The sequence below is a fragment of the Arachis ipaensis genome, chromosome B1 (genome assembly GCF_059453495.1).
Source record: "Arachis ipaensis isolate K30076 ecotype BB chromosome B1, ASM5945349v1, whole genome shotgun sequence".
In the NCBI taxonomy this organism is placed as follows: Eukaryota; Viridiplantae; Streptophyta; class Magnoliopsida; order Fabales; family Fabaceae; genus Arachis; species Arachis ipaensis.
In genome coordinates this window covers 58,441,163-58,454,463 of record NC_142436.1, presented here as the reverse complement: position 1 = coordinate 58,454,463, position 13,301 = coordinate 58,441,163, and the positions used below count along the sequence as shown (strand labels likewise).

Here is a 13,301-nt window from a genome sequence, read left to right as displayed (position 1 = left end):
CTTGGTAGCCATCCATGTCATTTGGTACCGGTAAGACATTAAGCACATGTTGAATAGCCTTTTCTGAAACTGAGACTTGCTTCCGGCGCACGTATACCGATTGAAGAGAGGGAAGATGGTAGTTAGTGTAGAACTCTACCACCCATGAGAGGTTGACCTCTTGTGGTTTTCTCAGAAGGAACTCCCATCCTCGCCGTTCAATGCGGGGTAAAATACAAGGAGCAACCTTGTCCGACGGAGCGAGTAGATGCTCAGCATGATAGTTCTTCTCAACCATGGCGGGGAACACAAGTTCACAGAAGCGGTTGGGGAACTTTGAAGAATCCTTTGTCGGTTTGCTCTTCTTGTTTTCATCAATAGGAGCGGGTGCCTTCACTTTCTTAGATAGGGGTTTGGCTCCTAATGAAGAGTTCGCCTTAGAGTTTGACCTATGGGGTGCCCTTTTTGCGGCCGGTTTCCTTGGAGCTTTCTCCTTGCCTTTCTTGGTGGCCATCCTGAAAAAGGAAGGAAAAAAGGAAAGCATTAAACCCAAAGAATCATCTCAACAAAAATATGCAAGTGAAAGATAGTTCCCACAAGAAATATTGCAACAAAGTAATCATAGAGACATGGGTCACAACACTTGGCATGGGATGCAAGAGAAAGTAGGGCATGCAAAATGGCATGAGAAGAATAATCTCAAGTATCTATAACAAAGAGCAAGTCAAGTTCAATGAGTATCGAATTAGCAAGTAAGAAGCAACGTGGACTCAATGCACTTAAAAGAGAGCAAGTGAAGGAGGAGGGAGCACCCAATTGAAGATATATGACTAGAATAAACCAAAATGGCATAGGTGCATTTCCTCGAACACTTGGCGTGCAATTATCAAGCAATGAACAATTATGAGATACTCAACCAATTTGAATTCCAAAATGAAGGAATAATCATCACATAACATCACTTACATGACAAAGACAATGAGAGACAACAAGAAGATCTATCAAAGCAAATTAAAACTCAAATTCAACATCCATGAAAAACAAGAAAAAGGAAAAGTAAGCAAACAAAAAGCAAGTAGTATAATCTCGTAGCTAAAAGAGAAAACAAGTAAATCAACAAGAAAAATCTAACTAGAAAAGGAGATTATACAAAGAAAGCAATAGATGAGATATGGAAGAAGTAGAACCTTGAGAAGGAGAAAAGAAGAAAGTGAAGTTCTTTTCTTATGAGAATGAGAAGGAGAGAAGAAGTGTAGGGCCACCGGAAGTGGTGGTGGTCGCCGGTAAGTAACCGGAGACAGTGGTGGTGGATTGTGGAAGAAAAAGGAGAGAGGAGAGGTGATGGAGAAGGAAGAAGAAAGAAATAAGAAAGAAGGTGGGAGAAGGGTAGCAGCAGGGTGCGCAGCTTTAAAACTGATTTGCGCAATCGGCGCGCGCGCACGGTGCGCTGGCGCGTCGGTGAAGGTAGATCGAGGGACGCGTACGCGTGAGTACAGCTGTGCCCCTGGCACAAGATTGGCACAAAGTTGGCCTAAGTCTCGGGTAAATTGTACCAGAGTGGGCATGCAGCACAGGCGCGCGGACGCGCACAGTGCGCGGACGCGTGCCTGAGGGAACTGGTGACCGGCGCGGACGCTGACGCGTCAGTGTGGGCACAGGCTAGGCACAAGTATGGCACAACTCTCTGATTTTTGTACCAGAGAGTCCATATAGCGCCATCGGTGCGCGCGCGCACAGTGCGCTTGCGCGTCGATGGTCAAATTGCAAGGGGCGCGCAGGCGGCACGTACGCGGACGCGTGGGTGCCTAGCGCGAAATGGGCACAAAGTGGGCATGACTCTCATGTTTTAGGCCCAAGAGTTTGAAATGCACCTTCGGCGCGCGCGTGCGCAGTGCGCTCGCGCGCGGATGCCCTTTTTCCTTGCTATTTTTTTATTATTTAGCATCATAGGGAAAAAGCTATTCTAATACATTTTTGGCAGGTGTTTAAGCTAGTGGTCAAGAGAACACACTCAAATTCATGCACTAATCAAAACATAGAATTCTCTCTGCTTCAACAATTTATCCATGTCAAAATGATGGAATCTATATGAACATCCTAATTATCCAACAAGCTCAACAAAACTAGCAATCCTATGTAATCAACAACCTCAAGAAGTCACAAAATATACAAGAATCTAAAGCTAAAATAAGATGGTATACACAAGGAAGATCTTACCATAGTGGGGTGCCTCCCACCAAGCACTTTTGTTTAACGTCCTTAAGTTGGATGCTCAGTCGCTTAAGCTTCTCCTCCTCTAGGTGCATCCGTTAGCAGGAACACCTCTAGCTCTTTTGGGAGCTTGTAGCCATGGTACTTCTTCACTATATGTCCATTCACCTTGAAAGTTGCTTCACTTTTAGGATCAAACAATTCCATCACTCCATAGGGATTTATCTCCTTCACCTTGAAAGGTCCTTCCCATCTAGAACGTAGCATGCCAGGTGGTGCACGAAATTATGATTCACACTTTTCACAACTCCGCACTACTAAACAGCAAGTGCACTGGGTCGTCCAAGTAATACCTTACGTGAGTAAGGGTCGATCCCACGGAGATTGTTGGCTTGAAGCAATCTATGGTTACCTTGTAAATCTTAGTCAGGAGATTAATTATGATTATCAGTTTGAATTGCAAAAAATAAAAGAGCATGAAATAAATACTTGTTATGCAGTAATGGAGCATATGTTGGAGTTTTGGAGATGCTTTGTCTTCTGAATCTCTGCTTTCCCCCTGTCTTCTTCTTCACGCACGCAAGGTTCCTCCTACGGCAAGCTGTGTGTTGGTGGATCACCGTTGTCAATGGCTACCATCCGTCCTCTCAGTGAAAATGGTCCAGGTGCGCTGTCACCACACGGCTAATCATCTGTCGGTTCTCACTCATGCTGGAATAGGATCCATTGATCCTTTTGCATCTGACACTACGCCCAACCCTTGTGAGTTTGAAGCTCGTCATAGTCATTCAATCCCTGAATCTTACTCGGAATACCACAGACAAGGTTTAGACTTTTCAGATTCTCAAGAATGCTGCCAATGGATTCTAGCTTATACCACGAAGATTCTGATTAAGGAATCCAAGAGACACTCATTCAATCGAAGGTAGAATGGGAGTGTTTGTCAGGCATGCGTTCATAGATTGAGAATGGTGATGAGTGTCACGGGTCATCACATTCATCATATTGAAGTGCGAATGAACATCTTAGATAGAAACAAGCGTGTTTGAATAGAAAATAGAAATAATTGCATTAATTCATCGAGACACAATAGAGCTCCTCACCCCCAACAATGGAGTTTAGAGACTCATGCCATCAAAGAGTACAAAGTTCATATCTAAAAATGTCATGAGGTACAAAATAAATATCTAAAAGTTGTTTAAATACTAAACTAGTAACCTAGGTTTATAGAAAATGAATAAACTAAGATAGATAGTGCAGAAATCCACTTCTGGGGTCCACTTGGTGTGTGCTGAGACTGAGACTTGAGCTTTACATGTGCCTAGGCTGTTTCTAGAGTTAAACGCCAGGTTGTAACCTGTTTCTGGCGTTTAACTCCAACTTATAACCTGTTTCTGGCGTTTAACGCCAGAATGCAACATGGAACTGGCATTGAACGCTAGTTTACGTCGTCTATCCTTGAACAAAATATGGACTATTATATATTTCTGGAAAGCCCTGGATGTCTACTTTCCAACGCAATTGAGAGCGTGCCAATTGAACTTGTGTAGCTCCAAAAAATCTTTTTCGAGTGCAGGGAGGTCAGAATCCAACAGCATCAGCAGTCCTTTTTTCAGCCTGAATCAGATTTTTGCTCAGCTCCCTCAATTTCAGCCAGAAAATACCTGAAATTACAGAAAAACACACAAACTCATAGTAAAGTCCAGAAATGTGATTTTTATTTAAAAACTAATAAAAATATAATAAAAAGTGACTAAAACATATTAAAAACTACCTAAAAACAATGCCAAAAAGCATATAAATTATCCGCTCATCACCAGGCATGAATCTAAGCCTCGAGTTGTAGAGGAAAACCTCATCACCTTCTTGAAAATCCTTCCTCCGGATGTGATGGTCATGGAATGCCTTAGTCTTTTCCTTGTAAATCCGAGCATTCTCAAACGCTTCGTTCCTCAAATACTCGAGCTCCTCTAGTTGTAATTTTCTGGCTACACCCGCCTTGGTTTGATCCATGTTGCACTGCTTTATCGCCCAATAGACTCTATGCTCAATTTCCACCGGAAGGTGGCATGCCTTACCATAGACGATCCAGAAGAGGCTCATCCCTAACAGAGTCTTGTAGGCCGTCCTATACGCCCATAGTGCATCTCTTAGCCGGAGGCTCCAATCCTTCCTTTGTGGATTGACCACTTTCTCCAAGATTCTCTTGATCTCACGGTTGGACACTTCCGCTTGTCCATTGGTTTGTGGATGATAAGCAGTGGCAACCTTATGCAATATCCCATAGCGCTTGAGCAGTGTCTCTACTTTCCTGTTACAAAAGTGGGATCCTTGGTCGCTCACGATTGCTCGTGGCGACCCATAACGACATACAATGTGATTTCTAATAAAAGAAACAACGGTATTGGCGTCGTCAAGGCGGGTAGCTATTGCTTCTATCCACTTTGACACGTAGTCAACCACTAACAGAATATATAGATACCCACTTGAGTTGAGAAACGGTCCCATAAAGTCAATACCCATACATCAAATATCTCACAGAACAACATAGGTTACTGAGGCATCTCATCACTTTGGGACGTGTTTCCCGACTTCTGACACCAATGGCAAGACACACAGAACTGGTTAGCATCCTTGAATAAGGTTGGCCACCAGAATCCACAATCCAACATCTTTTTAGCTGTCCTTTGTGGGCCAAAGTGGCCACCACTTTCGGACGAATGGCAAGCTTCAAGAATGGGTTGAATTTCAGATTCCGGCACATATCTTCGAATTACTTGGTCCACGACGCCCCTCTTCCACAAGTGAGGGTCATCCCAAATGTAGTATTTGGAATCACTCCTCAACTTGTCCCTTTGGTTTTTAGAAAAGTTGGGAGGGAAGATTTTCGCAACCAAGTAGTTCGCCATTGGGGCAAACCAAGGAAAGCTATCCGACACAGCATGCAAACTATCCAATGGGAATGAGTCATTGATCAGAAATGGGTCAAATTTTAAATTCTCAAGGCAGCTTAAATGATCCGCAACCAAGTTTTGAGACCCACTCCGGTCCCTAATCTCAATGTCGAATTCTTGCAAAAGCAAGATCCAACGTATGAGTCTAGGCTTTGGCTCATTCTTTGTTAATAAGTACTTCAAAGCTGCATGATCCGTGTATACCACTATCTTGGACCCTAGCAAATAAGATCTGAATTTATCTAAAGCATGAACAATAGCTACGAGTTCTTTTTCTGTAGTGGTATAGCTGGATTGTGCTGCATCCAGTGTTTTAGAAGAGTAAGCAATGACATAAGGGAGTTTACCATTGCGCTGTGCAAGTGCAGCACCTACAGCATGGTTTGACACATCGCACATTATCTCGAATGGCAACGTCTAGTTGGGGCTTCGCACAATCGGTGCCGTGGTAAGAACTCTCCTTAGCTCTTCAAATGCTTTCACACATGCACTGTCAAACTCAAAATCTACATCTTTTTGGAGTAGGCGGGACAATGGCAAAGCAATTTTGCTGAAATCCTTGATAAAGCGCCTGTAAAATCCTGCATGTCCTAAAAACGAGCGAACCTCCCTCACAGATGAGGGGTGAGGTAAAGTGGTGATAACATCGACCTTGGCCGGGTCTACAGAAATGCCTTCATTAGATACCACATGTCCTAACACTATACCTTGCCTTACCATAAAGTGGCATTTTTCAAAGTTCAAGACAAGGTTAGTGTCAACACATCTAGCTAGGACCTTGGCCAAGTCCTCTAAGCAACAATCAAATGAAGTTCCATAAACACTGAAGTCATCCATAAAGACTTCCAGACAATTCTCCATTAGATCAGAAAAGACACTGGTCATACACCGCTGAAAAGTAGCAGGTGCATTACATAGTCCAAATGGCATCCTTTTGTAGGCAAAGGTGCCAAAAGGGCAAGTGAAAGTGGTCTTTTCCTGATCTTCAGGAGCAATGTGAATCTGGAAGTAACCAATGAATCCATCAAGAAAGAAATAATGGGATTTACCCGCCAAACGGTCCAACATCTGATCAATAAAGGGCAAAGGGTAGTGGTCCTTTCTTGTAGCGGCGTTCAATCTCCTATAATCGATGCACACTCGCCACGCATTTTGTACTCTCTTGGTGACCACTTCACCATCATCCTTTTTAACTGTAGTGATGCCCGATTTCTTGGGAACAACCTGGACTGGGCTCACCCATTCACTATCAGAAATTGGGTATATGATACCCGCATCAAGTAGTCTAGTGACCTCCTTCTTTACCACATCAAGGATGGTCGGGTTGAGCCTCCTTTGCGGTTGCCTAACCGGCCTAGCTCCCTCTTGGAGAAATATACGATGCATGCACTTGCGAGGGTCAATCCCCACAATATCAGCTAGACTCCAACCAATTGCCTTCTTGTACTTTCTTAGAACATCTAGGAGCTTTTCTTCTTCTTCACTAGAAATCTCACTAGCAATAATGACCGAAAACTTTTGGTTGTCCTCTAAGAAAGCATACTTTAAATGAGATGGAAGAGGCTTTAGTTCACTCTTTTCCTCAAGCTGAGGTTCCTTTTCATCAAGCTCACGAAGTTCATTCTCAACAACTTTCTCTTGTTCATCCTCTTGGTCATCCATCTCTTCAACAATATGGTAACACAACTTGTTGTGGTCTTCTTCTTGCACTTCCGCTACCACTTCATCAATTACATCACATCGGAGAACGGAATGCTCTTCGGGAGGATGCTTCATGGCTTCTTCCAAATTGAACTTGATAGTCTTGTCTCCAACCTCAAAGGAATATGTGCCGGTGAAGGCATCTAACTTGAATTTAGAGGTCTTGAAGAAGGGTCTACCAAGTAGAACGGAGGATGAGCTTCTATTTTCTATTGGAGGCATTTCAAGGATGTAAAAGTCAACCGGAAAGACCAAGTCCTTGATTTCCACAAGCACATCTTCTGCTATTCCCATTATAGTGATCACACTCTTATCGGCTAAGGCAAACTTTGCCGTCGACTTCTTTAATGGAGCTAAGTTCAACCGCACAAAGATAGAGAGTGGCATGATGCTTACGCAAGCTCCTAGATCACATATACAGTCATGAAAAGTGCACCCACCAATACAGCAAGACACCAAACAAGGTCTAGGGTCACCGCATTTCTTTAGAATAGGTTCCATCAAGGAAGAAATTGAACTACCAAGGATAATGTCTCTAACTCTCCTATCCTATCCTTGTGTGTGCACAAGTCTTTCAGAAATTTTGCATACCTCAGAATTTGTTGGATAGCATCAAAAAGTGGTATAGTTACCTCAACTTTCTTGAACACTTGAAGCATGTTTAAATCAAATTCCGGCGTCTTCTTTGCTTTCTTCACCAAGGAAGGGAATGGGATAGGAACGGACTCATCCACTATAGCTTTCCTCTTGGGTTCCTTAAGGCTTACACCTTCTTCATCTTGCCTTTTGTCTACCTCATCCTCTTCATGTGGAGCTTCAACAACCACTTCTTCCTCATGAATGTCTTCCATGATCCTAGGAGGTATCTCCTCCAATGTAGTCCCTGAACGTAGAGTGATGGTGTTGAGACCGCCCTTGGGGTTTGGTTGGGGTTGGGAAGGAAGGCTAGAGGAGCTTGAGGGTTGGTTGGTATTGTTGGAGGACATGGCCATCTTTGAGATCATATCGGTGATATTGGCCGATTGAGCATTCATGGCCTCGAATTGAGCCTTATAGCCCTCGTCCCGTTTATCCACAGTGGCTCTAAGCTCATCAACTTGATTGGTGGAAGATGAAGAGGATTGGTTGGATTGTTGTCTATGGTATAGTGCTTGGTATTTGGTGTAGTTGTTTTGGTTTTGGTTGTGATGATTTTGGTTGGCTTGGTGGTTGTTGTTGTAGTGGTATTGAGATGAAGATTGCTTGTTGTTGTAATGAGAAGAAGAGTTGTTCCATCTTTGGTTTTGATTGTTCCCTTGTCCATTATCCCTCCACCCTTGATTTTGATTACTACCATGAGAGTAATTGTTTTGGCCTAGAGAAGGATAGGGCGGACGGTTGTTATAGTTCACATTGGCTACAACAAGGGCATGCTCCTCTTGAATTTGATGGCATTGATTGGTGTAATGTGTGGTGCTAGAGCACAAACCACAAATTCTAGGAGAGCCTTCAAGTTGAGCAACTTGAGGTGGGGCTTGGATGGAGTAGTATTCCTTTTGATCTTTTTGTATTTGAGTGAGGATAGTAGTCATGTCCTCAAGCGCCTTGGTTAAGCTTGCTTCGGAAGGGGATGGTTTTACCATACCCTTGAGAGGATTACTTCTCACCCTCACATGTTGTGTAGCCTCGGCAACATCATTTATCAATTTTCAAGCTTCTCCCTCCGTCTTCTTCTTTGAAAGGGAACCGCCACTAGAAGTGGTGAGCAATCTTCTATCTTCCGCACAAAGACCTCCAGTGAAGTAACTAATGAGCAAGTGAGTGTTCAATCCATGGTGTGGACAAGATTATAATAGCCTCTTGAACCGAGTCTAATACTCATACAAACTCTCTTGGTCCTTTTGCATTATACCCAAAATCTCCTTCCGGATGTAGTCGGTCTTCTCTGATGGGAAGAATTTATCTAGGAACTCTCTTCTCAAGAAATCCCAATTGGTCACAATCTCATTCGGTTGTGAATAAAACCACATCTTTGCTTGCCCTTCAAGAGAGAAAGGGAAGGCAAAAATCATAATAGCCAACTCATCAGCTCCATGCCTTCGAGCCGTAGAACAACCAACTTGAAAGTCTCTTAGATGTCGGATGGGGTCTTGACCCGGCAAACCATGATACTTAGGAAGTAGATTTATCAAGCTACTCTTAAACTCAAAGTTTGGATCAAGGTTAGGATACCTTGCTTATAAAGGTTGAAGTATGATATCCGGAGCTCCTTTCTCATGCAAAGTGATCCGTCGTGGCTCCGCCATGTATGGCTCACCTGTAGGATGCAAAGATGTATTAGTAGTGCCAACAGAAGAATAGGAAGTAGCAGACTCTAAGTCACTCTCGGTACCGTCTAGTGATTCGGTATGTTCCTCAAGAGAGGCCGAAGTACTAGCCGTATAATCCAACCGCCGTCTAGCTTGCCGAGTGTGTAACAAGGTTCTTTCAATCTCCGGATCAAACTCGGCTAAGCTAGAATTCAGGTGAGACCGAGTCATCAAACTTGGAGTCATAGCACACATACAAAAGAAATCTAAACTATAGCTAAGTATTGAAAGAAAGTAAACTATCTACAATATTCACATATTCACATAACCAATATCAAGGCATATGTTGCAACCATTCCCCGGCAACGGCGCCAAAAATTTGATGGCTCCCGTGGACTATGTTGGTATAGAATCTCTCAATAGAATCCCGTTGTAAGTATAGCTCTTCCCAACAACAATCCTCGAGTATCAAATTTGGAAGGGAATTTGGTTGTCACAAGTTCAACCCCAATAAAAGTAACCGAAGTATTCAAACCTCGGGTCGTCTCACAAGGAATGGAAAAACATGTGCTTCAACATTGGTTAGAAATCCGGGGTTGCAAGTCATGAGCAAGAAATTAAACTAGGAATCTTAACAAGCAAGTAATCTTGGAATGTAAGAAACTAATGCCAACAATTAGAGCAAAATGTAAATAATTCCAACTCATAAAATATCATCCAATGTAATTCTATTCTAACTAAACAAGTAACTACAACTGAGACAAAGCAATCAAGATTTTTGGGTTTTCAAGTATGAATGACAAAAATAACTCTTGGCTAGGCATGGGAATTGGGGTCACTATCCTTGTCTAATAACCATATCTTGACAATTATGAGGAACCAAACTCATTAAGTCTACTTCTATACTTGAAGTATGTTAAATGGTTTCGCCTAGGTGAATTCCCAATGTAGTTGGCTTGCTCTTGACTACCATCTGCTTCTTCATTCACTCCTTCTTGGGTTGTTGATGAAGTAGTGATTGCTGCTACTTGGTTCCTCTCCATCTTCTTGGTGAGGTCAGCCAGCTGCTTAGTAATGAGCTTGTTTTGGGCCAGCAGAGCATCTACATTGTTTAGCTCTATTACTCCTCTAGTGTTGCCTCTTTCAGAAGCATAGAAATAGTCATTCTCTGCTACTGTTTCAATGACATCTATGGCTTCCTCAATGGTCTTCTTCTTGTTCAAAGATCCTCCGGATGAATGGTCTACTGCCTTCTTTGATTCATATGACAGGCCTTCATAGAAAATGTGCAGCTGCACCCATTCGTTGAACATGTCAGGTGGACACCTCCTTGTCAGGTCCTTAAACCTCTCCCATGCTTCATAAAGAGTCTCACCATCTTGTTGCCTGAAAGTTTGGACCTCAGCTCTCAGCCTATTGATTCATTGAGGGGGATAGAATCTTGCTAAGAATTTGTTCACTACATCTTCCCAAGTTGTCAAGCTCTCCTTCGGGAAAGACTCCAGCCATTTGGCTGCCTTATCCTTGAGTGAGAATGGAAATAAGAGCAATCTATAGGCGTCAGGATGAACACCATTAGACTTCACTATGTCACAAATTCTTAGGAAGGTGGTTAGATGTTGATTTGGGTCATCTTGGACACTTCCTCCGAACGAACAGTTGTTCTGAACAAGGGTGATGAGCTGTGATTTTAGTTCAAAATTGTTGGCATGGATGGTTGGCTTTTGAATACTACTTCCATAGTTTCCTGTGTTTGGATTGATGTAAGAGCCTAAAACTCTTCTATCCTCCCCAGCATGATTTGCTCGACCTCCTCCGCCATAGTTGTGAGCCTCTTCCTCACGATGGTCTTCCATGTTTTCTTCCATGTTTGGTTCAAAGTATTCCTCCTCTTCCTCAGCACCAACCACTCTTTTTCCTCTTGCTTCCCTCCTTAATCTAAAGAAGGTTCTCTCAGGTTCAGAATCAAAGGAAGTTGAAGCCCCGCTTCTTCTCCCTGTCATACAACCAACAAAGCACAAGCAAGGAAAATAAATGCAGAAAGTATTCTGTTAGAATTATTGTTAGTGTGAGTGATGCAATATATCAAACAGTTAGTGGGTCAGTGAACTGAATTGTAAATAACAAAAAGAAACGGAAAAGTAGGGGGAAGGGAAGAAATTAACTAAAACTGAAAGTAAATTACTCAAGCAGAAAATTAAATCAAACAAAAAAAAAATGCTCAATCTAGTTATCCTCCAATTTAATTATTGTTGATGCACAATCAATCCCCGGCAACGGCGCCATAAACTTGATACGTGAAAAACTTGTCTCGTGACAAATTTCCTTCGGCAAGTGTACCAAATTCGTCGTCAAGTAAAAACTCACAATAGAGTGAGGTCGAATCCCACAGAGATTGATTGATCAAGCAACTTTAATTAGAGGAATGTTCTAGTTGAGCGAATCAGTATTTGAGTTGAGAATTGCAGATAATAAAATGGCGAGAAGGTAAATAACAAAAGAAGTAAATGCTAGAAATAAAGAGCTGAAAGTAAGTGACGGAAAGTAAATTGCAGAATTGTAAATGGGAATGGGGTAATTGCTCATAAAAGTAAATGACATAAATTAAAGAGAATGGGTAAGATCAGAAATGGGGAATTCATTGGGTTCAGGAGATGTTGCATTCTCCGGATCAATTTCATTTTCATCTCTTCCTCAATCAATGCATTCGTTGATCTCCTTGGCAATCTTAAGTGATCGAATTACAATTCCTTGTAATTCAATCTCTCAAATCTTGATCAATAGTCAATTCCTTGGTCAATTGCTCATGAGAAGAGATGAAGTATGGTCACTGATTATACCACATGCATTTTCCAAATCAAGTATTGAGAGGATTATAGTCACATATCCATCCAAACCCAATTTGGTCCAGCATGAGAAAGCATTTCTAGCATGATCTCTTCATTCCTCTTTCAAGGTTCAGAAGAGATCCAAGTTTGAATAGCTTCTTTTCCAAGATAACTATTCAATTGGATGAAGATCGAAAGCTTTCAAGTAAAATCAAGAGGACAGATAGAAGAAGAATAATGAAAACTAGTATTGATCCATCAAATTACAACAGAGCTCCCTAACCCAATGAAAGGGGGGTTTAGTTGTTCATAGCTCTGGAAAATGAAAGCAAAGATGGAGAATACATGATGAAAACAAAACTAGAAGTGCAGAGAATGGTAAAATACAGAGAGTAGTTTTCCCAATTTCCAATCCCCCTTGATGAGCGGATAATTTATACGCTTTTTGGCATTGTTTTTAGTATGGTTTTAGTAGAATCTAGTTACTTTTAGGGATGTTTTTATTAGTTTTTTTGTTAAATTTACATTTTTGGACTTTACTATGAGTTTGTGTGTTTTTCTTTGATTTCAGGTATTTTCTGGCTGAAATTGAGGGACTTGAGCAAAAATCAGATTCAGAGGTTGAAGAAGGACTGCTGATGCTGTTGGATTCTGACCTCCCTTCACTCAAAGTGGATTTTCTGGAGCTAAAGAACTCAAAATGGAGCGCTTCTAATTGCGTTGGAAAGTAGACATCCAGGGCTTTCCAGCAATATATAATAGTCCATACTTTGGCCAAGTTTAGACGACGTAAAAGGGCATTGAACGCCAGTTCTACGCTGTTGTCTGGAGTTAAACGCCAGAAACACGTCACAAACCAGAGTTGAACGCCAGAAATATGTTACAACCTGGCGTTCAACTCTAGAAAGAGCCTCTGCACGTGTAACATTCAAGCTCAGCCCAAGCACACACCAAGTGGGCCCCGGAAGTGGATTTATGCATCAATTACTTACTTTTGTAAACCCTAGTGACTAGTTTAGTATAAATAGGACTTTTTACTATTGTATTAGACATCCTGGATTGTATTTTTGATCTTGTGATCACGTTTTGGGGGCTGGCCATTCGGCCATGCCTGAACCTTTCACTTATGTATTTTCAACGGTAGAGTTTCTACACTCCATAGATTAAGGTGTGGAGCTCTGTTGTTTCTCATGATTTAATGCAAAGTATTTCTATTTTCCATTCAAACATGCGTGTTCCTATCTAAGATATCCATTCGCACTTTAATATGAATGTGATGAACGTGACAATCATCATCATTCCTCCATGAACGCGTGCCTGACAACCACTTACGTTCCACC

The 13,301-nt window shown here is 42.0% G+C and overlaps 1 non-coding gene across 1 annotated transcript; it reads left to right on the top strand.

Moving 5' to 3' along the window:
* The first annotated feature begins 10,444 nt into the window (after positions 1–10,444).
* LOC148576706 (small nucleolar RNA R71) lies at positions 10,445–10,548 on the top strand. The gene has a single exon (XR_015903654.1). It is a non-coding gene; the product is annotated as a small nucleolar RNA R71 (small nucleolar RNA).
* The last annotated feature ends 2,753 nt before the right edge of the window (positions 10,549–13,301 follow it).